This window comes from Amblyomma maculatum, chromosome 2 (genome assembly GCF_055883805.1).
Source record: "Amblyomma maculatum isolate TAMU_Amacu chromosome 2, ASM5588380v1, whole genome shotgun sequence".
Classification (NCBI taxonomy): Eukaryota; Metazoa; Arthropoda; class Arachnida; order Ixodida; family Ixodidae; genus Amblyomma; species Amblyomma maculatum.
In genome coordinates, this window is record NC_139345.1 from 710000 (window position 1) to 737901 (window position 27902).

Below are 27902 nucleotides of genomic sequence, written 5' to 3' on the forward strand. Positions count from 1 at the left end.
TGCCATGAAAGGCTCTATCTGTTCATTACTTCCCTACTTCTCTTTATGGGTGGCTGCGCGATTCAAACAATTTATTTGACTCGATGTCCTCCAATTCACCCTTTCAATCTTTTGACTACTTCCGGCATTTGAAGTATAAATGAAATCCTGGTGAGTGCCTATCCCGTCAGTGCGAGGTGAGTGTAACAAACTTCAGGTGTAGAAGTCCTCTCCTTAACTTTTATCTTAATAGATCTGGCTGTTCTCCCTCAGTCATATGTTCATACTGCAATGAACCCGATACGTTGGATCATTTTTTCCTGTCCTGTCGCCGTTTCACCTCCCTCCGAAAACTCTTCCTTGAAATATCTTAGGTGATTCATCTCAGCTAATTAGCGAAATGAGTGGAATATGAAAGGCACTCTGGAGAGCCCCACATGACGACAGACATGTCATTGGTCTCAGCCAACTACAGCGTCGCTTATTTGTAAATCCGTGTTCACGTTACGTGAAACATCCTATATATATATATATATATATATATATATATATATATAGGGAGGGGGTTGAAGCTCGAATGGGTCCGGTAGGGCATAGACTTAAAGTAGGTGACACACGGTAGAAAAAACAACACTTTATTTCGACGTTGCGGCCGGGGTCCGGCCTTTGTCAAGGAATGTAGCTACATTCCTACATGCTACATTCCTTGACAAAGGCCGGACCCCGGCCGAAACGTCGGAATAAAGTGTTGTTTTTTCTACCGTGTGTCACCTACCTTAAGTCTATATATATATATATATATATATATATATATATATATATATATATATATATATATATATATATATATATATATATATATTGTGAGCCCTCCACGGACCTTCTTTCATTTGTACGTACCATGATCTTCTTCTTCCTCTTGTACATACCATCATCATCGTCCCGCGGCGCCGGCTCCGGCACACGCGGGGGTTTTGTCCATCGGAATAAGCGCCAGACACGGCATCCCTTGCCTTGGCGTCTCGACCTGGCCGTCTCAACCTCGCCTTCTTCCACAATATTTATATATATATATATATATATATATATATATATATATATATATATATATATATATATATATATATATATATATATTGTAGGATGGGGGTTTATTAGAGGTATTGGGACTCGAGAAGCACGGCAAGAACAGTCCGCATACAGGAAGGCAGAGCCCAGAATGTTTTTCATCTTTTCAAGTGCATCTTCATCTTTACAAGGGCTCCCGGGGAGAAGAGGAGCCACCCTGCTGACTTACAGCGTCGGTAAGATGGCAGGATCGTAGTATTCCTTAAGGCGCTGGACGTGGAGAGTCTCGCGGCCGTGTCGGCGGAGAAGATCAGGTGAGGGCGTCAGGGGGTTTACAATGTAATCGACAGAACAGATACGCTTTAGGGAACGATATGGCTGTGGTACTTGGAAAGAAATTTAGAGGATAGTCCGGATGTACCTGATGGAATTCAGAGCGACACAAGACTGTCAGAGGAGAACTGCGGTGTCGTATGATGGTTGCCGCGGCGGGTTTTCTGATGGCACTACGTTTAAGTCTCGGGAGACCAGGCAATTCGGCGACCCTCATCTGGTGTCGGGCAGCTTCAGAAGCAAAGGGTATACTCAGATGCGTCTGGTTGGTACGGAAGTATGGTATTTAGTGGAGCAGAAGGGTGACGGCCATAAGGAAGATAGAACGGAGAGAAATCGGTAGTTGACTCTGTAGCAGTATTTAAGTTTGCGTCACACATGGAAGGAAAAAATCCCAATCAAAGTGGCCGGAGGAGACGTACTTGGAAAGAATTTTAACCATACCAGGGGTACGGTTAAAGTGTTCGGTGAGTCCGTTAGTATGCGGATAATAGGTTTTCGATTTTCGAAGAATTATTTGGCACCTGTTCCCAAATAGTTGCGCCGATGTGGCAGTGATCCGTTCCGCCATCGGACAACAACAAGTCCGCCTCGCGCGGCAAAAGCCCATTATGTGCCCCCCCCCCCCCTTTTTTTTCGTCTTGTTCGTTGAATTGCTTTTTCTTTTAAGCCACGGAATCGTGCCTTCAATATGGAACTGCTCGCAGCTCTATGCCGCACAGATACTGACGCATCCAACGCGAACATCGTTCCACAGAGCCAGCCAAGCAAGCGATCTCTTTCACCGCCTTACTAAACACGAATTGAGAACCCTCGTTTGGCCCCAGACTATACGAGCAGAGTTTTAACAACGTCAGATAAAAAGACGCATTTTCTGTCACTCAGTAGGTCACGAGGTGCGCCGTGGCGAAGGACGAATCGTTGCAAAATGATCGAGGCTACATCTGACGCTGTGGGAGATGGAAAGGTAGCAGTTTCGGCATATCGCATCAGGTGTTCAACCGCAACGATGTCCCAATGGTTTCCAGCGGCAGTGCACATGAGTGGTCCGTACAAATCAATACCGACGCGATCAAAGGGGCGTGGTGGGCAAGGTAACCATTGCAACTCGCCAGCAGAACGATGAGGAGAGGATCTGCGACATTGACAGGTGAGGCATGAGCGAATATATTTGAGGATGTGCATGCTCCTCCAGCATCGTATGCCGACATTACACCTTAAGCATTCCCGCATGGCCGCATTGTGGATCAGCGTGGAAGTATTCACAAACTTGCGAGCGTAGGTAGAGGGGAATTACTAGCAACCATTTGCGGCCATCAGCACTGTAGTTCCGACGGTAAAGGAGGTTGTTATGAATGGCGAGGTGTGGTGCTTATCGGCGAAGCGCACGCGATAGCGAAGCAGCCGATGGATCAGAGGAGAGATCAATAAAAGAAGTGACCCAGGGGTCTCTCCACTGCGCAGAAGGCAAGTCACTGATGTGAAGTGACGTCATGGAGATGTCCAAGGTGGAAAGCTGGCGACGTCAGCTGGAAGGGGGCAGCGAGAAAGGGCATCGGCGTAAGACGACCCACCTGGTAAGACGACCGAATGGGTCTTTCAGGGAGAAAAGCCAGCGCAGTGCGTTGTGGTCCGTCACAACTTCAAAAGGGCGGCCATAGAGATAAGGGCGGAATTTGGTTAAAGCCCAAACTATAGCCAAACATGTTTTTTCAGTGACCGAGTAATTTGAGTCCGCCTTCGTGAGCGTTCGACTTGCATAGGCGACGGCGTATTCAGCAAAGCCAGATTTCCGCTGAGCGAGTACAGCGCCGAGACCGACACCACTGGCGTCTGTGTGGTTCAGTAGGGGCTGTCGGTTCAAAGTGACGCAGGACGGGCGGTGTCGTGAGGAGGTGGCGCACGTATTGAAGGCGTCGTGAATAACGGTGACCAGAGCGAAAAGTCGGAACTGCCCGACAGGATCTGCGTCAAAAGGGCAGCAATGGAGGCGAAGTTTCGAATGAACCGATGAAAGTAGGAGCACAGGCCTAGGAAGCTGCGCAGGTCTCTGATGGATCTTGGCTTGAGAAAGGTAGCGACAGCACGAAGTTTTGCCGGATCTAGAGAAACCCCATCCTCCGAGACAAAAAAAAAAAAAAAAAAAAAAAAAAGTCAGCTGATGGGTGGCAAAACGATATTTTTTTTTTAATTTTTTTTTTTAAGTTGAACTGCAAGCGGCATCAGAAAGGCAGGTCAAGACGTGCTTCAGACGGTAGATATGATTGTAGAAGTCAGGAGAAAGGACGGCGATGTTGTCAAGATATCGGAGACAGATCTTCCATTTCATTCCATTTAAAATGGTGTCCATTATTCTCTCAAATTTCGAAATCGAATTTAGGAAACGGCCCCACTTCGATGTTTATCGGGACCTCATAAAAAAAAACAATCATAGGCACATTGCAACAATCAGGCATAAAATTCATTTTATTATGTGAAATAAAATATGTAATGCCTTATGTGATGCCCTCGGGCCTTTAAGGCTTCAATACATGAAATGAAATGAAAAGAAATATAAACAGACAGGACATTTTAAACCTATAGACGTGCTTGTGGCTTTCCCATCGTCACAGTTTGTACATCCCAATGCCGTCTGTCAGAAATGATTGCTTTAAATTTAGTTTTTTCCCGAGAGCCATTAAGGAATGGAATATGTTACCAAACTCCGTTGTCACGTCACAATCACTTAGCGAATTTTTAGATAAACTGCACAATGTTTTATGTTCTGCTTGATTTCTATGACAAAGTTTTTGTTTTGTTCAAGTGGCAAACACAATTATGTATGAAATTTAGTGTTGATCTCAGTGTTTGTTTGATGTGTTCTTTTTCTGTTTCAAGTTTGATATCCACTCCTGTAATAGCCCACCCAGGGCTGACAGTATGAATAAATGAAATGAAATGAGGAGTAGGCGTCAAAACTTCAATTTTATTTGACGGATCTAGCTACATTTTATCTTATGCAATATTCAAATTTTTCTCAATGCTTATAAAGTTTTTATGCTTGTTGGCAGGGTTTAGGATAGCATAAAATGGAATAAATTCCCTATTTCTAGCATTTTAATGGATAAACGCAAGCAGCGATTGAACTTTTTCTCTATTCGGTAATCTATATATATATATATGGAATATGTTACCAAACTCCGTTGTCACGTCACAATCACTTAGCGAATTTTTAGATAAACTGCACAATGTTTTATGTTCTGCTTGATTTCTATGACAACGTTTTTGTTTTGTTCAAGTGGCAAACACAATTATGTATGAAATTTAGTGTTGATCTCAGTGTTTGTTTGATGTGTTCTTTTTCTGTTTCAAGTTTGATATCCACTCCTGTAATAGCCCACCCAGGGCTGACAGTATGAATAAATGAAATGAAATGAAATGAGGAGTAGGCGTCAAAACTTCAATTTTATTTGACGGATCTAGCTACATTTTATCTTATGCAATATTCAAATTTTTCTCAATGCTTATAAAGTTTTTATGCTTGTTGGCAGGGTTTAGGATAGCATAAAATGGAATAAATTCCCTATTTCTAGCATTTTAATGGATAAACGCAAGCAGCGATTGAACTTTTTCTCTATTCGGTAATCTATATATATATATATATATATATTTTTTTTTGCTGGGTTCAGTGCTTAAGAATATTATTTCATTAACAAATTAAGGAATAAAAAAAAATGAACAATCGTTGATTTTTGAAGGCCATTTTTCTAATGTGGGCAAAAGTACAATCATAAGCAAACCGCTTTACGGCATGATAGTTTTGGTGGCATTATATGTTTCTTTTCGCTTTCGTTTTGTCTGAGATAGATAGCTCTGTCGACAAGGTACTTGTCATCTCGGCTCACTCGTGCTACTTCCATAAATAATTATTTAATTGTAGCAAAACTATCATTCTGCCAAGCTTTTTGCTTAAAATCGTACTGATGTGCACATTAGAAAAATTGCCTTCAAAAATGCAGTATTGTTCATTTTTGTCGTAACTGAGAAATGAAATAATATTACGAACTTCCCCCCGCAAAAAAAAAGAGATAACATGATAGAGGAAAAGTTCGAACGTCACTTGCGTTCTCGGAGAAATGACAAAACAAAAAGCGAATTTATTCCATTTTAAGCTATCAGCAACCTTATCAACAAGTTGATAACGACATTATAAGCATTGAGGCTTCAAGAAGTGCATAAGATAAGATGTAAATAAATTCAGCAAATATTAAATTCAATTTGTGTCGCCTAGTTCTTAAGGGGAAGCCATAAGCACTTCAAGAGAAAAAAATGCGATCAGTTTTATAGTCATATATATTTTTTTCAAATAATGCATTACTATTAGTGTCTGATATAATGTACCAGCCTCGCTCTGCAACGTCGAAGTTTCATATGTTGTGCTCATATATCTTTGGCACTTCGTACGACGTTTTGTTTCTATAATTGCATCCTTACGAAACTACTCAGGGAAAACAGGGACTTAAATGTATGGTCGGCCGAGTGCGATGAAGCGTTCACTACCCTGCACAATATTTTTACTTCACCACCAATCCTTCGTCACAAAGACTCATAGCACCTATCGAGGTCCGTACTGCTGCGAGTGGCGTTGAAGAAGCTGTTTTGACTCAATAAAAAGATGGATTTCAAGAACATGTCGTCGCGTATCGAGTCGCGTCCTGTCAAAAGCTAAATTAGGCTACTTTTTCAAAGAAAAGGAGTGTCTAACCATTGTGTGGGCGATAACAAAATTGCCTTAACAATACTGAGTTAGGATGGACCTCGATTCTATCAGCATTGCTTGGCGAAAATGTACGCGGTCCACATTTCCATCTTCAATACCACAAAGCAATCCTGACACCCTAATTCCTTTTTTTACTTACCTTCCAAAACGCTATGTTTCAGGGGAGATTAAGGGAACCCATGATCACCTGTATGTGGTTTCTCCAAGTAGTTTTACATGCCTACCTTCTGGTGTGCAAAGTCTGAATGGTCAATTTCGGACTCTATTGTTTCCTATTGCAATCGCCTCTTTGCTATGCTTGTAGCCTTGGAAGGCAGTATTGATCTTATTTTACGAAATCTCGAATACGTCCTCTGTGGGCATGAATACCAGGAGCGGCCAAACCTGATATGGGTAGAAAGCTAGAAACTTCTTCATGGCCAGCTGCATATGTCGACAATCGGAAACCTTGAGGTGACGACGCTGCAATTGGTTGAACGAGAGTGAACATAATCATTGCCCCTGCTGGCCGAGGTGGCTCATCATGAATGGCCTTGGTCGCCGATCGGAACCCCGCGCTCGCCAAGTCGTGCTCGATCCGGATTTGCGACTGGGAAACGACATCGTTACCATTGGCGGCCGCAAACATAGACGCGCCGGACAATAATTTCGCGACAAGCGGAAACTAGGACATCCGGTGACCGAAAAGTAGCGGTGATAAGCTAGCCCCGCAGAACTTGGCACAAAAAAAAAAAAGAAAAAAAGAAAAGAAAGCGAGCGAGGGAAAGTAGCCAGAGCGGTAGAAAAAGAAGAAAAGCGGCAGCTCGGCAGCTCGAGAGCTCACAAGGGCTGTACAGGGCTGCAATGGCCAGAGGACGAAATGCGGCGGCTGCTAGCATCTAGAGTGGGTGGCGCTCGAGCTCCGGTAGGGACGCGGCGCGCGTCGTGGGTCGCGGCCTCATGCGGTGGGGACACGGAAGTGCACTCGGAAGCGCCTAGATGGGATTAGCGGTGTTCGGATAAGGCAGCCTTAATCGCGCTCCGCTAGCGCCTCAGTAATCAGCCATTGCAGAGGCTTGGCTTGTTGGCAGGGGAGTTATCCTGGCGGTCGTGCACCTTTCGCTTGGTTGTGCCCGCTTTCTTGGGCAAACAAAAGGTGAAAGTACAATCGGCCTTTCACGTCGTGCAAAAATAAAGGAACTAGGTCAACAAGCGCGCGAAAAGACATGCGCGATTTGTGATGGTATCCGCTGTTTCCTTGTATTGCGATTAATGTCTTCCCTAGATGAGGCAATCAGTTCGCCCTTGATACTTCTATAGGAGTTTGCGGTTTTTCAGGGACTTCAGCGAACGTCTGAACAACAATAACAACAAAAAAGAATTAGTTACGAACTCTGTAGGAGCCCAATAGCCGCTGATAGTCTTTGAGGATACAAAAATTTTCGGATATGAAGGCGGCCCGGAATCGAATAGAACTGGTTGTATGGAATGGTGTGGACACGTTGTGATAGCTAAATTCTTCTGAGTTCTACCGGTAACTTTAAGGAGCGCTTGGACGCTTGACTGGCGCGCCCAAGGATACGGGATCGAATCTTGGCCGCGGCGGCAATTTTTCGATGTAGGAAAAAGCCTGGCGCCCGTGGGCTATGCGATGTCAGTGCACGTTAAAGAACCCCATGCGGCAGAAATTTCCGGAGCCCTCCACTACGGCATCTCTCATAGCCTGACGCGCTTTGGGACGTTATACTCCGCAAAAAGAAAGGCGTTAATTTTATTCCCAAAGCCTCCTACTTGTTTCACATACTTTGCAAACAATTCTGACAGCCTTCTCTGCGCAGCCCATTGTCGACAGAAATGTGGAAAATAATCGCAAAAGTTCATCCTCAAGTTTAGACACGTGGCTCCGGCAGAAGCTACATAAGTGCGCCTCCCGCTGAATTGATACTGTGCCGTTAAGAGCTTGAACTCGACATTTCCGATACGGGAATTACTCAGTCGGTGAACGGCGCATTACAAGGCTGTACGCGAACTGCAACGCGATTGTTTTCGAGTATTTATAAATCACTATAAAAAATTTTTCTCAACGTCAGCTTCGTTTTTATGCGATTGTAATACCACGGCGAAATAAAACAGCTAAAACGATCCGGAAGCAATCTCACCTTTGTATTTTGTGTGTGTGCGGGGTAGTAGGTATACCTTGTTCGACATGACGCAGGAAGGAACATATGGATGAGCGAAGATATCAAACAAGGTTCCGTCCACCGATGTTGTTTGCGCTATTTTGTCAACATTTTCTTGTTTTCTACTCTTTTTCTTCCATGTGGAATCCTCGAAAGAAGTTCAATGGTCACCCATTCTGTCAAAAAAAAAGAAAAAGAAAATGGTACTTGTTATTCTTTTAAATTTAGCGTTTGAGATTATATAAAAAACAAATAAATTACTGAGTTTGCTCCATTACTCTAGACGAGAGATTTATTGCGTACATATTTCATTCGAATGGCTCTGAAGTGAGCAAGCATTTTGTGAGCTACACTATGGTTTAAAAATTAGGCTCACGATTACATCGCCACAAAACGCTCAAGAAGCTGGAACTTCTCAGGCATGTTTGGCTTGGTTTGACCTGAAGAGTTTTTGTAGTTCTGTTTATCGCGCTTCAGTTTTTGTGCACCATTACGGTTATTGCCACATATACCCTGAAGCGTTAAAGTGATTTTACACTTTCGTGCTATCGGCAAAACTGGGCTGAGAATGGAAAATTTAATCACTGTTCCGGCTGCCTGCTTTTATATTTATGGATCCGGGGGATGGCAACGAATGCGCTACACGTGCACAGTAAGGGAGTGAAAGGGTTTCACTAAAAGACAATGTCAGCTCAGAAGGAGTGATGGGTTCCGACAAAATAATCGGGAAGCTTAAGTAGGAGTGGTATGGGGTATACCATGAGGAGAAACGTTGCTGCTACATACTTCTGTCTCTGTGCCCGGTAGTTCACCACACATGAAATGTTGTTACTGTCATTTACCACCATTACAGAAAAACAGACGTTAAACGAGCATATATTATTTTTTATTTATTTATGGACATGCCTACAGCGCCCGTGGGGAATTATAGTAGGGTGATTTCTACCATTGTATGTCATAATAAAAAAAGGTCAGGGACAAAAACAAAATTCCAAACATAACAAGAACAGACATAAAAAAATAATGCACCTTATATACAATGAAATTTATATTAAACAGTGAAAAATGTAACAAAACTCACAGAAAACAGACTTCAACCAGGGCGGAGGAAAATATGGTCCCTTCTTTGCCCTTCTTAGGCGCTTGAGAACAACTCTGTGTTCATCGCGGTTTTAGAGAGGCTTCCATGCCATTCGCAGCAACTTGTCAATCTTTCAGTTCTGACTGTTCGAGCCACTTCATCTTGTTACGTCATATCAGCTGGTGAGGTGATTTTGTGGACCCCTTTTCGACCAACTAGCGACTTTCTTTCTAACCCAGGACAAACCATCGTGTGATGGGGCTTTAATGATGTTGCATACAAATCGCACTCAAGAAAACGGTGAAAAGCGTAACAATTCTGTATTACAATGCCAGTGACTGCGCTTTAAAGAAGCCGAAAATTTTACTCTACTTTTTCTCACTGAAATTTGTGCACAAGAAAACATCCTGAGTTTTCTCTGAGTATACATGCACACGCGCGTACACTCACACGTATGAACGCATGCGCTCACAATGGAGCACGCAACTCCGCTTACGGTGGCTCATTGGCTGCGGTTTTGGGATTCTGGCCACGCATTGGCATGTTCGATTTCTACAGCGGTAAACGCCTTCAGAGATAATCAAATTGATAATCAAAACAGCTAGCAAAGAACCGGGTTAAGTGAAGAAATATGGGAGAGGCCTTCGCCCTGCAGTGGGTATAGTCAGGCTGATGATGATGATGAAATTGCTAAAACTATCGAGGAACTTGGAAAGTCCGTATTTTACAAACAACTGCAAACGGTCGAAACTGGGAATCGTCCCCAGTGCTGTCTCTTAGAGCCGATGTGCAGATTCACTTCGTAGAGATTAACTCATTAACGCACGCATGAAGTCAGGCACACACGCACGGAAACTCAGGCATGGTCATATGCCCAAAAATACAATCTTTAGGTTGTAGCAAAGCTTTGTCTTTAACTATTTACAACTACTTTATGTTAGTGTAGGCGCGTTGTGATTATATTTCCCATCATAAATGTTCGCGGATGCGAAGTTAGAAAGCTCTACTATGCGTGTAATGCAGTTCCGGCCGACCCTCAAAGCTCGCGTGCTCCTTCGGCAAATACATTTCTAACTCTTATTACCAACTGCATATCATAAGTTTACAGACTCTTGTGTAGTGACGTGCCCAGGCAAAATATTGCAGAGAATAAAGTAAGCCCTCAATTCCAATATAAGCGTAGCTTCCCTGTCTTTTTCTGCTTTACAGCCCAGGCGTCTGCAGCATTAAACCGAGGCATCACAATTACTTATGCAATGCTTCCAGAACTTTGAAGTCGAAAAAACGAGGAAAGAAGGTTTGGTTTGTGGGGTTTAAGTTCGCAATGCGACTGAGGCTCTGAGAGACGCCGTGGTGGAGGGCTCCGGAAATTTCCATCACCTGGGGTTCCTTAAAGTACAATGACATCGCACAGCACACGGGCGCCTTGCTCTTCGCGTCCACCGAAAAGCGACGGCCGAGGCAGAAATTAATTTCCGCACCCTTAGGAACAGTACTCGAGCGCCTTAACCACTGCGCCACTACGGCGGGGCCGAGGAAAGAAGGGTTGCCCCTCGAAGGTGAGAAAATACTGAAAAGAAATGTGCGCTCAAAATTTATTGACATTTGAGCCAGGTGTTTTACAATTAAAACATGTTCTACGGATCAGCGTTGAAACGCATTCAATATTTCATGGCACCCTGGCCACTGAAATACTGCTGTTTACAGGCCCCCATCGGCCTTAGTTTGATCAAGGCGGCGTTTCAGAGATTCCGTCTGATTAATCCTGCTCCAGGAGCCATTATAAGGCAGCTAGTGAGATTCCAAATTGTTGTGTGTGTATGCGACGTATGCGAAAATGTGAAATGTTATTGGAGAGCTTGCCACAGTGCATGAATCGGCTGCTGTTATAGGTAATCCGGACAACATAAATGCTGGAAATGGGACATCGCAAGCAAGCATACCTCGATCGTGCCAAGCCCAGTGCTGCTGGGTCCGTGCTCCTACCTTGCGTTTTCTCGAAAGCTGACGCTGAAAGGAGTTGCGAAATCGAAGTGTGGGATCAGTAGAAAAAACACTCTCACGTAACATGTGTTTACTTTGATTTGCTTTGCAAGAAAGTATAATTCAATTTCTTATAATCTTAAAAAATTATTATTTTATTCTCTATCGCCACCAAGCACGGTAATTGATGATGACGAATGTTTACAGAAATTGTAGAAATGCGTTGATATTTACAGGACCAGAAAAAAAAAAACTAACCATAATTTGTCATTTAAGCATGATCTCTCGTTGAGGGGCGAAAGTGATTTTGTCATTCTGATAATCGACTTTTAGGCTCCGCCGTAGTGGTTTGTGGCATATATGAACCCAAGGGTGGGATTCCAAGGATCTGTCGGCCTAAAATGTAGCATTCATGAGATGAGCGCAGCTGATTGTCACTAAATAAATTGTAAAGATAGCCACAATAGAAGCGGTAGTGCTTGGACAAGTTTATTCAGTATGAGAGCTCTGCGTTTCTGACTTAATGCTGCTTCAGAGTTTAAGCGCTTTTTCGTCCACATCAATCTATAACAGCCCCAAATTAGTCACCAGACAGAAGTGTACAAAATAAAAAAAGGAGAAAAATTTAGTGGTGATTTTTGCAAATGAATAGATGTATATCTCTGGGAGATTGCCTCGTGTCCAGTTTATCGTATGTGGCGTTGATTGGACGTACATTGATTCTATGAGCAAGCGTTTCGGTAATGATTTTTCCTTTGCAATCAGACGTGATTGACAGGGCACCCGGCACCCGTATGGGCGCCGAAACGTCAATATTTTTTCCTTCACCTTTTTAACGATTTGGCAAATGTATGTGTTTTTAAGTCGATATGAATTTCTTTCACCAGGTGGGATTCCGCCGAACCTTGGACTTCATTTAATCACCCTTGAATGCTGAAAATTGTCTGAACCTTATTCAAGGACTCAAGGCTTTTCCACATTTCAGTTACTGCAGGATAGCAAAATTTTCGAGACGCAGTGGCAAGCGGGAATCCCAATTTCTAAAATAGGAAGTCTAAAGGAAAACGGAAATCTTTTATAAGCTCATCTAAACCTTTAGCAAAAGTCAAACAAAATGAAAAATACGAGGTTTCCTCGCCGTTTTTTATCTCTTGTATGGAGGCGCGATTGCTTCCCTTGAAGGTGGTTATTTTGAAGGTTTACACTTTTGCTTCGAACATAAAAGCATGCATTGGGATGTTTTTGGGCTATTTAATTCCGTACGGTGTCTACTGTAAGCAAAACTTCTCATTGCCTGCGCTTGAAAGACCCTGGCCCGTAATGTGCGCATAAAAGCCAGATCTCGACCGTGCCTTTTGCGCACAAATAATTGACTGAAAAAGATGACCTCATGAATTGTCTTTTTCACAGCGGCCAGTTCAGCCAGAACTTTCCAAGGATTCTTCATGGCTGTGCCCTAAACACAAAATAGTCGTTTAACCCAGACGCCTGAAAAAGTGCCCCCCAAAAAATGCTTTCTTGAAATCATACATTTTCGTATTACCTCTATAGGGGCTCTTATCTCTCTCGGTGATAACAATTATGGCCTGAGTTAATGCCTGCAGGCACCTGATGCATTATCGGGCTATTACGTCACGATGGTTGTGTGAGGTTAAGCGTTGTCGAAAGTACTTTGCTGGATTAGATACAGAGCTGGTCAAAAAGGGTATCATAAGATTAGAGCGAGAAAAAAGGTCCTGAAACTGACAATGTGATCGACCATGGGGCTGGTGCAGAACAAACAAATTCTTAAGTGCATCTTATTTGCACCACGAAAAGTAAGACGATTCTTTTTGCGAATTCGAGATGAAATGCTTTGAAATATTATTACATTTCTGCAACTAAAATGATTAAAAATAAAAAAAAAATAAATGTTTGATATTTTCCTCACATTTCTCTACACACAAGTGAAAAGCTACTGAGCTATTATGAGCAAACTACAATGGCCAGGCAGCGCCCCTACGTTGCAGAAACTGAAACGTGGTATTGGTGCAAGTAATGCAGTAGTCAACAAGATTCTCGCGCTTTTTATTGTCCAGATGTTTTACATGTTACTGGCGTCGGAGACTCGCGCAGCACCTTGTCTGATCGATGCATACTTTGACGCAGGACAGGGCAATATGCTTGTGAAGTCTGAATAGCAACTAGCCCTTTTAAAGTCTGTTCCAAAACTTTCACGAAAGAATGGTGGCTCTATTCCTGGCGTGAACATGATTTTTTCTTAATTGTCCGTTCATGAGTACACGCTCTGATAACACGCTTTGGTGACACACTCTGATGACACCATGAAGCAAGAAATGTTTTCATATTAAAAATGGCTGAGATTGAACACTGCTAAACCTAGTTAGGCGAATCGAAATCGTTATTTTGCTTCATTTTGCATTCGTTAGGCTTAGGTGTAGACATGGGCACACAAGGTTCGGTAGCGATTAAATTGCCATGACTAAGAAGTTGAGTACGCCGTCCACTACAAGAAGAAACACGTGATGCTGTCAAAGGTGAAAGGATGAAAGTTAAAGTCAATAGTCAAGTGGTGGTACACCATAGGTTGTACCATGATTGAGCAGCACTGTGACCTCAAGCTCATTGACAGTCAATCGACCATGGCTGATACATCGCTTTCGCTTCGGAACTGAAATGAATTCCGATCAAATGCAAGGCGGGCAGACTTGCCCTGCCATCCTTTTGAGACGACCGACATATCCCTTGGGACCTCGCACATCAAAGCTTGTCTGATGATGGTCCTCTGCTCTTCCAGATTCTGGTTGCAAAGCCTCCCGTGCCTCCATTACTGTACGCTAATGGAACGGATGGTGCTCATGTCCGCCCACATCATAAACAAAGGCAGCTACGATGAGCCCTTCTTGGCCGCCTCAGCGTTGCTACTCGTGGGTAGTGTAAATTGCACTGCTCGTTGCCTATAACGGTATATTATGCTTTTTCTAACAAAACCTTTACTATCAAGAAGGCAACAAAAAAATATGGCTTCATGCAAAAAAACAAAAAAGAGTCATAACAAAACTTTGATTACTTGCTCAAACCTGTATTTATACCTCATTTGAAACACGAAAAAATGTGGAATTGTAATTTTCGGAACACATCACATCCCCTAATTTGTGACCTTGTTATCTGACACACACTCACCAGAGTACAGGTAGGTGGAAGCTACCTCATTATGCGAAGCCCCACTCGACATAGATATAAAACTCGCTCAAAGAAAGCCATGACACCGCGCCTACGTAACCTATAAGGGTAGAGTACGTTCATGACTCAGCATTCACGTGGTCCTAGTGGGTACGATTCCCGCCCTCTCACCTGAAAGGTATTGGCGGACTTGGTAGCTCCTTCCATCTCTACCATGCCATGTGATCTCTTAACGTCGCACAACCCGCCGACCGATCAAAGCCAAGGGGAGAAGAAATTTTCTCGATCAGGGAAAAATCTTGCGATCGCCTTGTTCAGCAGCGCTCGTCAGCCCGGCCACAACTGTAATATGAAGCTTTAACACCTGCACTTCGCTCACTTGTTTTTATGTATATCAATGCCGTACAGAAGCCACGCCAGCAAAGTGCTCCCCTCTTATTTTTTATTTCCCTCGTTACCCCACCACAAATGCCCTGCTACTGTAAATGCAGAACAGCGTGGTCATATAGTCAAACCATTAATACATTTTAACGTAACTGAATAAGCTCGCATAGATAGATAGTTGGGTTTATTGACAGGAAAGGCAGAGAGGTCGGCCGGAATAAACTCGGAGGTCTGCATTGGCCACTGCCGCTGAATGGAAAAGCTTCCACTGGGCATCTGTGGTGTAGCTTAGAATATATATAAATGCGAATGCTGGCTCTTCGTGTTAAGTACACCATGAAGCCACCAGCAGAGATGCTGAAGTTTTTCTGGGAAATGCGAACTCAGGTGTTTGCTCTGAGGGACATCTTGTACAAATGTCAAATATAGTGCGGTGTTCTCTCTAAATCCCGAAACATTTTTTCCACTCACAAAACTCCACATTGCGCATCACTTTATCCAGTCAGGATAATTTACCGCGCCAGTGGTGTCTCGCTGAATTGACTCAAGTAGCGTTACTATCAGCGCCATAAATTTTGCGAAATTCTCGGCAGTAGCTATGTGCACGGAATCTCGGCTTCACGGGAGCGAAAAATGCTAGATGGTTAAATAGGTGCCTTGGATGCCTCGGTGCGCACGTCCCTCTCCACCGCTGCGTAGGAGAGGGCGCATGCACCGAGACGCCCTGAGCAGATGGCATGCACAGTCTGCCATCTGCCAGAAACAGGTGGAAGCGTTATTGATTTTCTCAGGCAAGTCAGTATAGCTATCAAGAGAGAGCGCCACTTACACTTGCCAGTTACTAGTCTAGGATCGCGCGGAAAGCTTGTAATATCTTTCTATTTTCCTCACAGTTAATAGCAAAAGCAAACTTGCAGTGCGAAGGAGAAACAAGCAAACATGTATCATTTCTTACAGAGAAAAATTATCAACCAACGCTACAGAACCAAGCAATTCCTTATTTTTGAATGAAATAAAAAAGCAAGATGAAGTTGCTTGTGCGCTGATCCCTTCAACTAGATGTCCTGAATACTACTTTTTTCAAACCGATTCGAACACGAATAGTTCAAGTAAGCACCGAATCGGACGCAAATCGAACGAAAGTCGAATACTTAAAAAAATTTCGCTCCCTTGGTAGAGTGCTAAATCTCATGCAGGCATTGCTACAGCTCTCTGAAACATTTGGGGGACACTTTGGCTCCTTCAATGAGGGTGTGAGCCAACAGAGTTAATGGCTCCCCTCTGCGCTTCGCTTGCGGATTCGAGCTTTCAAGGAATTGGGCAAATCTCTTAATTTGTGCATCTGCAATCTTTCTTATACTAATTTGTATACAGCCGTAAGCTTCCTTCTATTGAAGGACTAGGAGATATAAATATAAAGCCCCACTTTAGCCAATCCTCACGACTGTGCCTGCGCGACCTAGAGGTAGCGTGAGATTTGATTCCATCTCACCATTCTAGCTCATAGGAACTACCTGAGTTGGCAGGTTCCACTGTCCCAGTTAATAATTATAATACATTAACGATGCGCCACTATCGGTGCACACACTCCCAGACACCCTCAGAATGAGTCGCGGCAGCTGTTCCGATCTCAAAGGAGATGCCCTCGACTTGCGTGGCAAGCTCAGCCAGAAGTCAGCTTTCTGTAGGGACAGAAGGGGGTGGCCGTTTGGTGCCCAAATTTTGTCGGCTCAAGCCAGAGTAAGGTTCGGAGTCAGAATGAACGAACAAAACTACCTTTATACAGCAAGAGACGATACGGAGAAATTCACATTAACACTTAAAATACACCAGCAAGAGGTTTACAGAAAGGCAATTCAAAGCATGCAACTAAAGGGGCTTTCAATAAATACAGAGGCTTTGCAAAACTGAACAATACACGAGTGTGTCAGAGCAAATCAACACAAAACTATTCACTGCGCACAGGCACAGACCGACGCTTGGACAGTCATGACGTGGCTGTCCCGTAGACGAGCGCCGTTTCCTCTTAGATCAGTGGGCTTGCCGAGCAGCGGGTTCACCCTGGGAGCTGAGCAGTAGCACCGCAACGCTCGCTGCAACACTGACTCTAACACTGGTTAGCTTGACGAAGTGACGTGACCTGTCTGTTACGCCGCGCCAAGGCAGGCGCGCACATAAACGTAACTTTCACAATATAAGCGTCCTCTCTTCCTCCTACCGAGATGCGCGTCGTCATTGGTCAGCTTCAGCCCAACCTTGTAGATGCATTTGCAATTGCTTCTCCGGCTGGGCGAGTCATCGTCGCCGCCAAATGATGAGGAGGGGATGACCGCCGATGCAGGCGAGGCTATCCTGCAGGCAAGGCTGTCCTGTGCTTTCCTCGCGCGGAAAAGGAGACATTTCTCCAATCTTCTACAACCCTCTACGCAACGCCACGCGCGCGCTTCCTTCGCGCTGCGCTGACTTGACGATAAAGTGCGCCGATTTAGTGACACCAAACCAACTCGACTATGTCTCATGACATCGTACAACCCGACAATTATTCAGCGCACGGCCATGTTACCTGCCTTTAATGCCATTATTCTTATTCGCAGCTCTACATATTTCATGCGCGCAACGTCCAATCAATAGAAGAATCGCTATGTAAAATGGAGAAAAATTAAGGGGCTCCACCTTTAAGTGCTTTACGCAATGTCGTTAAGGGCACCCGCCCGAGGGTAGCTCCGTTTAATTTCCTCGTCCACCTACATGTAGTTTTTGCTCGTTTCATTAAAAATCCCTTAACTTGTGCCTATGATATCTCGCACATGTTTATGCAGTACCAAAGCTAACACGTTCTTTAGCTGCCGGTCGCAAATGGCTGCCAGACATAGATATGAAGCCCCGCTTTATCCAAGCCGTACGAACGTGTCTTGCATGACCTAGGGTCCTGACTTGGCATCCAAGATGCCTGGAAGGTCGATCCCGATCCCTCCTTCCACCCCAGATGAACAATCCGTGATGGCATCTACTCCCAACGCTTTGACAGCATGTGGTGTCGTTACATCACTCAAGCCTTCGGCGAATTAGTGCCATGTCAACATCCAAATACCAGCTGCCAGAACCAAGCCCGTGACCTTTCATTCACAATGTCGACAACGCGGACGCCGACAACACCGACACTGTAAATGCCGATGCCAGATTTTCTGCAGAGGGGGTCCCTAACGCTGTTGTGTTAAAATTTTATTTCGCTTTCTTGATGGCATCGTATTCACTACGGCCAGATCTGGCTAGATAAGAAGCCGAGAACTAAGTATGAGAATTCCATTTTATCACGCATCAAAGCTAGGTTAATAAACATGTCTGAAGAATGAATCGCCAAATCCTAATCATCTGGAATGAACAATATACAAACGCTGGTTCTCGAATAGACCGCGTCGCGGGGTGGAACCGTGCATCTAGCGAAGATCGATCAAGGCGGCACGCTGTTTGGTGTCGGACCTTCTTTCTCTTACAGTCCTTCATGAAGCTATTCTAAATTCAAGCCAGTCACTCAAAATATTTTGGACACTCGAGGGCATAATCCGTTCAGTGTGAATAATTATGCACATCCACTGTGAGATTAGTTAAGCGGAGGAAATAGAGTACGCTTGCTGTGCATACTTGGTTATCAGGGCACCGGACTACTGAGCCAGGAGACTCCGGTTTCATCACGGCTATGTTCCGTTGAAGGAGGATGCTGTGCAATCTCTGATCAAGTTAAAGGAACCCAGGTGGGTGAAATTATGCGGAGCCCTGTATTACAGACTCATCTAAACCATGGTTCGCTTTAGAATGGTAAACTCTGAAACCAAACCAAACATGATCGAATAGGAGGACATTCAACTTCCTAGACAAAATTTTGCGAATATTCGCACAGCCCACAATTACAACCGTTCCTTGCCGTTTTGCTGCCAATTTCGGTTGGCTGGATGCGATAACACGAGTGCCTACCCACATATATTTTTATTTTGCGAGTGCACAAGCACTCAAATAACATTTTCACAGACAGGCGTAAAGAGTTTCTATCTATAAATGTACAGTATGCGGACAGAAAAAAAAAAATAAACTAGCTTCACAACCCGTCATTTCCCGGAACATTATGGATTTAACGTCTTTCTTTCGTGCATGGTCAGCATATATTTGCGAACATATATAATGCAAGAAATATGATTATATAGGTCGATCATCCTTTAGTTATTCCACCTCCTCTGAAAACTGACATTTGCGCTTAATTAGGGTGGTTTTTATTTATGAACTAACCATATACTCAAATTGAAGAATATCTTGCGCAAAATGTTCTCCGTTCAAATATTATAGCCTTTTTCTTGCCGCCTATATTCTCGGCTCGGCTAAATAAACTCAGCCACGGTCTGTGGGCGTTCAGTCCTTAATTATTATGTTGATGAGCGTCTAACAGAGCGAAAACCTACAAGCACCTTTCAAATCACATCTTAAACGAAGTGAAATCAGCGTATAGTGACCACTTTTTAGATGAAAATTTAACCAAACGGCAGCATGGGAAATTTCACAATGCAAACGAGTCTTTTGATAGGATGGTTTGGGAGACAGCTTCTTAAGATCTCCATGTAAGCTTGCCCAGTAGCATAGTCTCTATGATGTAATAACTACAGTGCGAGAAAGGGAGGCCCATCAAGTATCTTGAAGAAAGTTGGAGTTGAACCTGACCACTCTACCCCACGAGCTGGCGTAAACAGGTACTGATAACGCGCGAAGAAAGCAGATCATCAGCAATGACCCTGACGGGGTTCACCCTCTTGAAATTATGCCCACAGGAAAACTAGGATAATAACGAATCTATTTTTTCTGCCCTCAGAACTTAATTTTCGACGTTTCGCGTCATGCGAATGCGTGTAGTAGCATTTTAAAATTAAAAAAAAAATAAATTCTTACACATCAATGCACTGCGAAATGAAGTAAACTATTTGAAAACTATGGATAGGTTTTGATATTATGACTGTTCAACTAAAATGTCTCCGCCTGAAATAACATTATTTTAGTTTACTTTACTGTAACCCGCTTAAAACGCAAAACAAAGCTAAGATTCTAGTTCTTCACACACGCTGTAATGTTTGGACGAGAGTTGTAACTGCTTGAATTTCACGCACACGATGGGGCCATTACATTGATTAGCAATATGTATTATATCCTGATCGCCTAACACACTTGAATGACCTTCGAATGCTATTAATAAGGCTACACAAAGAAAAAAAATTATGATCAATTTTTTTTTTTCATTTTGGAAGATCGGCATCTTCTTTAGGATTAATAAAGCACAGGAATAAATTAGTAAAGTGGGGAATAATAAGAGCGTCATTTCGAAAGCATAATCCGGTGCAGGCTTCAAGAAACTCTTTCGCAGAGTAGTGATTAGGAAAACGTATTGGGCAGCACCTTAGCTTTCCTTTTGGTCTCTTTACAGTGGTTTTAATCTTGAATAGGATGCCAGCGGTGCCTTCTTGCTTCATATTTCCCCCCAAAAAAGTGATGACTTTCGCATGATATTAACAACTTGCATGGCAGGCTAAGGACGACACTACCGCGGTTCATTTTTCAGCGAGAATAAAATGGTTAAAAATCGAAAGGTCTAAGAAAAATATAAGACAACATTTTAAGGAAACGGAAGTACGTTACCTACACTGTGAAGTCGGCGCAGCGGGGCAGCTTTCATTTTCAGTGAGAATATCCTAATTAATTGATTATTCCTTTTTACAAAGATGACTATCTGCTTTGAACAAGATCTATTCAGCATGTCCTAGCGCTAAGTTTATTGAGGGCTTAAAGCTTCCTTTCCATGCCTGAAATTATTCTCGCAGGTGCAGCAGAGATGTCAGCATGCGGTAAATAGTAACTAACACTAGGGCCCTCCGTGTGACAAAGATAGTTATATGAGGTTTTATGGCGCATAAACAACTGTGGCTATCATGCGCCAAACAAAAGGTTTGATGACCTGTTAGGTGCATAGGGTTATGATACTCAAATATGATTTAAAACATTGACATTTTTCAGAAATGTGCACACACGAGAAAATTCGACGAGTGCTTGTACGCCTAAAAGCAATGCAGGAAGCAATGGAATGTGTTCTCTGTAAAATACAGTAAAATATATTTTTCCTATATTCCTGAAGTCTTGGGCATGAGAGTAAATTGTGATTAACTGTGACCTCATGACAGCACATTTCACACATGGGTACGTCTTGTTTTGTTAGCATGAAGCTATGGGTTGGGTTGTGTGTGTGTGTGTGTGTGTGTGTGTGTGTGTGTGTGTGTGTGTGTGTGTGTGTGTGTGTGTGTGTGTGTGTGTGTGTGTGTGTGTGTGTGTGTGTGTGTGTGTGTGTGTGTGTGTGTGTGTGTGTGTGTGTGTGTGTGTGTGTGTGTGTGTGTGTGTGTGTGTGTGTTCGATGCGTAGACGATATATGTAAAATAATTTCTATGAAACATTCCTGATATCGGCACGATTTCAATTCCCTTAAAAGGGGCTTTACAGAATGTAGCTTGTTGTTTTCTTCAATTTCATAACTGCTTGCCACTTAGCTCTTAGTTTGTTATGTACCAAAGATGTGATCGATGACAAACCGTTATTTATTAATACTCGTCCATAAGGAAAAAAAAAAATCTCGGAAATCGGGTCACCCCCTCTCCTCCGTCCTCATCTTTAATACCTTGTCGCAAGGCCGCAGCTTTATTCGGTGCAACGAACGAAGACAGGGTAGGTGCCGGCGTAGTCCAAAACATAAATTACAATTTAACTGAAGTCGCACAGGCCAGCACGAAGATATGGGGACAAATTAATAGCTCATCAGCTGCGTGCGCCGGCTGAAGACGGAAGCCGAGTTCTTTTTCTCGGTCTTGAAAAAAAAAAAAAACAGATAGGAATGAGTGAATTATTCATACTTCGAAAGCCTCAAAGGCGTCCTACCAATGTAACCACAAAGATAGTGGCAGGTAATATTGCCCAAAGCCGGGATGCCGCATTTTAAAGACGAGGTTTCCTTTTTCTGAAGCTGAAGACAGGAAGACGACAGCATCGAACATAAAAAGATTTAGTAGCAGCATTACGGCTCAGCATCTAATACGGACCAGAAACTCTCTTGTTCGAAATGTGATGGGAATTTCCAAGCAACGTGGCACAGTATGTATTCTGCCAAATATCCTTGTACCGAGGCCTTTGAGAATTGCATGCAGCATGTATAGGTACGGGCTGGGAAAATATTTTCGGGATCACTAAGAGCGAAGTGCTTTGAGTTACCATGATGCAATATTTAATGGGACCAAGAATCAGTACACGATGGTATATAAAGCGCTGTATATAGAACAACGCCGCAACTTTGATTTAAAATCAAAACCAGAATCCGTATATAAAAGCCAATAGCAGTAAGAGAGAGTGCTAGGATCACTTGTAGCAATATTAGTTCGACTAACGATTAGCGCCAGTAAAAACAGTGGTAGTAACAACAGCGCCTGCGTTACTGTATACGGTATGTAACAGCATGGGGCCGTTAAGATAAGGCTATTTTGAAGCCAATGTTCCAAAATCGCTTGGTAGTTATGTGTCCAAGAAACAAATCGCATGTGCATGGTCCTGCTCTACTACTCGCCGCTAGAAATTTTTATTCTTTTTTGACAAGGTGTACGTCAACTTACCCGGGTCGTCCGGGGGATGGGTAGGCGGAGGTTCTGTACTCATTGTAGAAATTTGGTAGATAATTTATACTTATTTCATTCAAAATGAAACTGTTATCAGGGCTCAATCAGAGCTGCCCAAACGTAACGTACCAGCTTTAAAAGAGAAAACGGCTGCTCTTACTTAATTTTCATTTTAACTTTTCATAGCGTAAGACACGAATTAGGGGGCTTCATTTCAGCTTCCTTGATTTGTTGCCTGTTTCGATTCATATGCTGTAAACCTTCCCCAGCAGTTGTTATTCGAAGTTTTCGTCTGTACTTTTACTGCGTTGCCCCTCGCAAATATAAGCAGTGACGCTGAGTATCCTTTCGATATGCACGCGCTAAAAGAATTAGGCGGACCTGTAGCGCATGAAAACCACATGCTCCAGCTTGCGGTTACACGAAGCTATTGTTCCCGCTCTCAGTGGGCTGATGTCGAGCTCTTGAAACATAACATTCTAGTATGCCGCCATGAAGAAAAGCTCTCTAAGAAATTCGAACTGCGAAACATGGGGTTATATGTATTGAAATAAAGGTGCGTGTTTAATGCATGTCCAAACATCTTTGTGCGCGTGGCTTTTCCCTGGCCCAACCTTAGTCCAACATCGCGAAAGAACACTTCGCTCTCCAGTACTTCAAAGTTCAAATTCTTGTTCCTGTATCTGGATGGCGATTATGACTTGTTTTTCGAGCAGGAAGTAGCCGATTGCTATAGTAACCAATTGTTTAAAAAAATTGATTTCAGAAATACTCAATGAATTGAAAAATTAAAAAAAACAATTTATCACTAACAATTAACCACCTAAAACGCATTAGACGTCGCTTTTGTATAGGGAAAATGGTCACTGTAACAACTCCAGTGCTCCGCAAGAGGGAAAAGGGTTTTGGGAGCTTGTTCATTTTATTTCTCTTCTCAGCACCTCAACCTAGCAAGTATAGGACAACAAGAAACGATTAGACAGCTTCAAGTGGCTACTCAAAGTACCCTCGCATGACTTTACAAGCATTTGGATGGTAGCAATTCTTATATGCTGTTTTTGATTATATTCAAAGAAGATTGTGTAATGACATCAGCGTAGCATGGAAGCTATATTTCTCTTTTAGCAATCCTGTATGCATTTCTTACGCAGAAGGCGGCCACGAGTGAAGTACTCTTACACATTCCGATCAGGCCGAAGCGAAATTGGATTAAGCAATGCAGCCTTGGCTTGCGTATGAAAAAAAAAGTGTGCTGATATGCAAAAGCGCTTCATGTTTAAGAAAAATTATTCCGATAAAGCTTCCCGTTAGCTTGTCTCTAAGATTGAAAGAAAAAGAAAATGTGCTTTGAAACAGAAAAAAAATCCAAAGACCGATAAAGGCCGCAGCGTAGTTTCAGGGCAAAACAAGTAGTGCTTGAAAGCATGCCTGAAAGCATATACACAAGAGTATATTTTAAGTGTGTGTATGCAGGAGAACTGCGATTGATTATGCACATTATGTTTTCAAGGCGTTAGCTTTACTACTCACGTCTGTCGCGTTCGCGTTATTCTGCAAAACAATGGCGGTCGCCGTAGCAACGACGTAAATCCATCCCATAGCAACAGCGCTACCACTGACCTTGGGTGAAATAAAATTGTGAAAAAAAAAAAACAAAAAAAAAAAAACATTGGCGCGGCAGAGTATCGAACCCGTGCTAGAACGAACAGATCAGCTTCCCTTGTCCAGGCACGGCAGCACTACGCTACATCGCCTTTTTTTTTTTTTTTCTTTATTTCCTGGCTTTGGTTCATACCATTTCACAAGAACACAACACGAATAACACAAAACAAAGTACATATTGGAAGGTCATCATCAGCCAATGTCAGGCTGGCTTCGTCTCAGTACATTAAAACTCCCGCAACGACAGCAAAGGCTCTACCCTTGAGAGCCATTCGGGAGGTTCAGCAGCCACTTTCTGTATGGCAATAAACCAATTCACACTTTCTCGAAAGTATATTCTAGCGGGTCGAGCGTCCCTGTCGCAGTGATAGCCCGCCATTCTGGAGCGCCATATAGAGTGGAGGCCCATGAGCATGATTAAATCATACGGAACGCCATCTTCATTATCAATGCTTAAATACCGGATGCCGTGGGAGTCTAGTGAAAATTCTTTCTTTATCGTACGTTGCAAAACATCCCAGAAATAAACCCCTTCCCAACAATGCAAAAAAACATGGTCTATTGTTTCCGGCTGCTTGCAGATTAAACAGTGCGCCCCCCACGGTAAAAAAAAATCCCTTTCCTCCAAAAACTTCTTTACTGATAATGTTCCGGTGTGTAATTTAAAGAAAAATGTCTTAGCTCCTGGCGACACCTGCATTTTCGTTACTCTCTTCAAGACATCTCTGCCCGGACCTCCACTGTATAAGGTTCTGTACAAGGGTTGTGGCAAAACAATGTCACATAAATCGCGATACAGCTTTTTTCGTTTTACAGTGGACAAATATTCATTAGAAAAACGCACTGAAAGAAATCTTACACTAGCGACGACCTCCCTGTAATAACCAAAAATCCCACCCGTAGCTTCTTCGGTGGAGACAACAAACTCCGGCAGTAGACGCCGTAGCCTAACTTGGCAGACGGTGCGTAAGAAAGGGTCCGAAGCATCCCGAAAAAACAAAAACCGGTTGACCACCTGCCGTAAAAACAGATGGCCGAGTCCCAAACCGCCGTCTTTTACCCGACGGAACAAATTCGTCCTGCTGCAGCGTTCCCATTTACCTGCCCAAACAAAAAACGGCGAAAATCCTGTGTAACTTCTGTACGTTTACGCGCGAACAACTCAAAACTTGCATTGCGAACCAAAGTTTGCTGATAAAAAAAAGATTGCATACAGTAGCTCTGGCAAAAATCGACATGTTGGCGCCTTTCCACTTCTCGGCTCTCTCCCGTAGTTCGGTCATTTGCCCTTTCCAATAATGTTCGCTTTCGCGGTAGGCATCCAGCTCGACGCCCAAGTACTTGGTCGGTGTGTCTGTCCACGTAACATTGGCAAAGCGATCTGGTTTCGACGGCCACTGTCCATGCCAGAGCCCAAGGCACTTGGCCCAGTTCACCCCGCTACCGGTAACTTGAGAGAACTCACGGATACATTTGACAGCCTCGGTGATACTCTCCTGGTCAACCGTAAAAATAACGATGTCGTCTGCATACGCGAGCAGCTTCACTTCGGCTGCTTGTAACCTAAACGCACTAATGTTGACATTATTCATAAGTTTCATGCACAATGTTTCAATATAAATGCAAAACAAAAGAGGGCTGAGGGGACAGCCCTGTCGCACCGAACGCTGCAGTCGAATGGGGGCTCCCAGACTCTTATTAATAATCACTCTCGTCGTGCAGTTACGGTACGCCAGGGCCACACCCTTACATATAACTGAACCAACATTCACATGTTCTAAAAGGGAAAACAAAATTTCGTGATCGACGCAGTCGAATGCTTTTTCGAGGTCGATCTGAAGCATGGCGACCCGGCCATCCCAGTCATCACAACACTCAAGGACACTTCGCGCCTTTTGAATGTTGGTCACTATTGACCTCCCTTTTATCCCACACGTTTGGTGTGGTCCTACTATATCCTTAATAACCGTTTGCAACCTTCGGGCCAAAACCTTCATAAAAATTTTATATTCAACGTTTGTAAGTGCTATGGGTCTGTAAGATGTTACCAGGCGTAATTTGTCTATTTCATCAGTTTTAGGAATGAGTACGGTGTGGGATGACCCATATGACGGAGGCAGGGCATTTACTGTGTAGGCATCGTTAGAAATTGCGTTCAAAATAGGTGTGATTTCGTACTTAAATTCTTTGTAAAAACCCGCGCTGAACCCATCCGGTCCCGGCGATTTACCGGCATTTAAACTGTCAATAGCGTGCTCCACTTCTGTTTCAGTTATCTTTAGTTCTAATCTCTCTTTCACTTCATCGTCCAGACGCGGTATCGTCGCCAGAAACTTATTCTTAAAAGTGATAGCGTCTACCGTGTGGGATGCGAAGAGGGTTTGGTAATGGGCGTTGAACGCTGCTTTGATGTGGTCGTTGTCCGCCGCCAAGATACCCCCCCCAATCTATTTGGTCGATGTGGTTCCGTTGAGCGTTTGCTTTTTCGAACCCCAGCGCTCGTTTTGATGGCGCCTCCCCTGCAGCTGTGTCTTCTGCCCTTGCCCTCACTAACGCACCTCGATAACGATCTTCGTCTATCAATTCTAGTTTTTGCTTTGTTTTCCGTATATCTTCAATCCATTTCCCCGGCGCTCGAGCCATAGAGAAAGAGATTGGTAAAGAGCGGACACTCCCATAGGGCCCAGCGGCCCATTTGACTGTAGTGCACCAAGCGGCCGGCGGCAACTACATCCGGTCTTGCTGAAGGGCGCGCGATTTGAATGCTAGCCATGCGCTGCGCCCTTCCCTGCCCTTTTGGCACATTATTTTGGTTTTAAATGGTCTGCTAGTGTTTCTATTTATTTTCAGCATGCATAACAACAGGAAAAATTCCCAGTTCTCTAAACTGCCCATCAACGCAGCTGCGCCACAGCCTTTGCAAAACAGTAGTGCAGAAACGACGCCAAGTGCTTCGTGAAATGTATTTATTTTGCTGCATATAAAACACGAGATGCAACAGATGTAGACGGATGCATTGACAATACTTGACACACATTAAGCGATGTGCACAATACAGAAAAATAAAAATACACAAGGTGAGAAACAGTACTTAGGTAGAGACAAAAAATAGCATAACTGATTTCCGAATTATTGCAAATGATATGTAACAAAACAGGCATTATACATAAACTACACAGTCCCAGTCGCGGCTACCTCAGCAAGGGTAACTTGTATTGTCCAGGGCAGAGAGGAGTACTGACGCTTGAGGAAAGGCCACACCATTTCCTCGTCGCATCTGCCGTGCTTCGGCTACAGTCCGTGGGTCCATGCAGTGCTGTTGGAAAAGGAATGAATATGATGCAGAAGGTTGCAATGAAATGTAAGGCCACTGCACCGCGCACACATCTGTGCATGTGGGTGGGTACTGAAAACTTGGTGAGCAGCAGTTATGGTCCAGAACAGAAAAGCTGTCATTAGTAAAATTGATACAAAAGCTACTCTTGCAACGTAGAGGTCAGGAAATGCAGGCTAACCGAACCTATCTGAAAATACATTTCTACAGAGTTTGAAATAACAGCCACTAAACTATCAATATTCTTCAAGAGCACTGAACAGCTGAAGCAATGAAGCTTGCCGCATAATAA